Source organism: Vespa crabro, chromosome 22 (genome assembly GCF_910589235.1).
Source record: "Vespa crabro chromosome 22, iyVesCrab1.2, whole genome shotgun sequence".
Classification (NCBI taxonomy): Eukaryota; Metazoa; Arthropoda; class Insecta; order Hymenoptera; family Vespidae; genus Vespa; species Vespa crabro.
The window spans coordinates 2,816,088-2,818,587 of NC_060976.1; the positions used below are offsets into that span (position 1 = coordinate 2,816,088).

Sequence of the window (2,500 nt, forward strand, 5' to 3'; positions counted from 1 at the left end):
TCCTTCAATCAATGACCTTCAAATCTTTTTTTCTTTTTTCCTTTCTTCCTTTGGTTTTCATTTTTTTTATTTATTTATTTATTTATTTTCTTTTTTTGTTTCTCTTTTATTTCTTATTTCTTTCTTCTCTTTTCTCATTCTCAGGATTCACCTAAACTTAAAATCGTACTTCTTTGCGAATCTAATTTTAAAATGATTTCCCAAATAATTTCCATGGCATAACAAAGACGTCCAAATAAATCATATTAGAATAAATACGAGGAATGATAGTATTGAAAAGGGGGAAAACAAAAAGAAAGATAGAGAGAAAAAAAAAAAAGGAAAAGAAAAAAAAACAAAGAAATAAGATGGAAAGGTGGTAGGAATGATTGACGAGAAAAATGCTTTTAGTTTGTTACGTTAATAAAAGTAAGGATCTTGGAATCTTTAATATTTAAAAAAAACAAAAGGAGAGTCGATCGATCTAAATAGAAAGGTTCATATATCTCATATATATATATATATATATAACAAAACAAGCGATTTATTTTTGTGCACATAAAAAAAGAGAGAAAGAGAGAAAAAAAATCTCCTTTCCTCCCTCATTACTTTTCTCGATCGATAAAAAAATAAGATGAATCGATGAAACGAATAACTTTTTCGTTAGATTAATCGTGAATAAGAATATAAATCGTGATAGAGGTAAATAACTAGAACGAACGATATATAACTTCTTATTCTTAATGATCTTACGAATAATCGTTGTCATTCGACGTTACGAGACTTTTTTTATTTTTTTATTTTCTTTTTTTTTTTTTTCTAATAAATATCTTTGGATATGGATCGTTTCAAGACTATTTGCCAAATTGCTGAAAGTTACTAGTACATATCATCGATCGAAATTTTCTTGATTGAATTCTAGAAGTTCGATGATATATATATATATATATATATATATATATATATATGTGTGTGTGTGTGTGTGTTACGAAGACGACAACGACAATGACGACAACGACGACGACGACAATGACGACGACTATGACGACTATGACGACGACGACGCTTATTACTTACTTCGGAAAGAAAAGAGGGTGGATAAGGGCGCCAAGGGTAGAAATTGTACGAGTCAGATATATAAATATATATATATATATATATAAAGAGAGAGAGAGAGAGAGAGAGAGAGAGAGAGAGAGAGAGAGAGAGAGAGAGAAAGAGAAAGATAGAAAAACAGAGACAGACAGACAGAATGGTCGTGGATAGTAGAGAAAGAGAGCCATGAAAGGGAAAGAAGAGGGGTTGAGAGGATAGGGGGAGGAATGGAGGGGGGGATAGAAGTGCAATGGCAGTAACCCGAAGCTCTAAAACTAAAGCGGTAGAGCAGCTCTGACAATTTCGATTTTACTGTCGCGCTCCTCTGATCCCCCCACCCCTACCTTCTCGTCGCTGTAAAAAAGCTGCTCGTGTGCTATGTGTGCTCGTTGACGTCATAGATGCTCACGCTCGGGGTGGTCCATTCGTATTCAATCGGCAGCAAGTTTTCCCTAGGGAAAACGTTCGCTTAACGAACGTACATACGTACGTACGTATGTACGAATGAACGAACGAACGAACGAATTCTTTTATATTATATCTGGAACTATAAGTTTGAGGGTGTAATGGAATGGGATAAGGGTGTGAGGGATGGATGATAGAAGAGAACTGAAAGAAGCTATTCTTACATAAGTACAACGATAATATTAACTACGTATATTAAGGCTCTCGAAAGTTATAATTTTATTGGAACGTTTTTCTTATCATCTTCGACGAAACGAAAATGGTCCATTCACTTATACAAAAAAAAAAAAAAAAAAAAAAAAAAAAATGAAGAAAGAAAAAAGGAATAGAAATAATCTCGCGATTTTAATCGCGAGAAATCAATCGATAAAAAGAAAGTATGGAAGTTGTTCGAACTTCTTCGATCACCCTGTGTGTACATTCTCATACCATATACGCTCATACAGCATCGGAGGAGGCATTCGCGCTAAAGCTCCTTCGGTACTTCCAAGGGATCGCTGCAATTTCGGTTAATGCTATAAAAATAAAAGGGGGAAAAGAAAAAAAGGAAAAAGAAAAAAGGAAAACAAAAAAAGGAAAAAAAAAAAAAAGAAAGGAGAGGAAAAAGAAATCTTCTGCGGCGTTTTGATATCCTCGCGCGCCGTCTGTACTCCCGCAGAAGAAGAAGAAGAAGAAGAAGAAGAAAAAAAAACAAAAAGAAAGAAAAGACGGAAAAAGATAAACAGGGAAAAAAAAAGAAAAAGAGAAAGAAAGAAAGAATTATCCAAGAGTATCTCACCAAGCTTGTAGTCTCGAAACAGCCAATTGGAGCTCTCTATTCCTTCTTCTTTTTTCCTTGTTTTATCCTTGTTTTATCAAAGAAGAAGAAGAAGAAGAAGAAGAAGAAGAAGAAGAAGAATATGAAGAAGAACGGAGTAAATATCGTTATTTATTTTAAACGAAAAGGATGAAACGATGATCT

General features: G+C 33.7%; 2 protein-coding genes across 19 annotated transcripts in view; one reads left to right on the forward strand and one right to left on the reverse strand.

The window, feature by feature from the left end:
* Positions 1-2,500, forward strand: part of LOC124431747 (RING finger protein 17-like) — a 224,635-nt gene that overhangs the window by 194,219 nt on the left and 27,916 nt on the right. The gene's annotated exons all lie outside the window — the stretch shown is intronic.
* LOC124431750 (cleavage stimulation factor subunit 2) overlaps positions 1-2,500 on the reverse strand; it is a 68,958-nt gene that overhangs the window by 35,649 nt on the left and 30,809 nt on the right. The gene's annotated exons all lie outside the window — the stretch shown is intronic.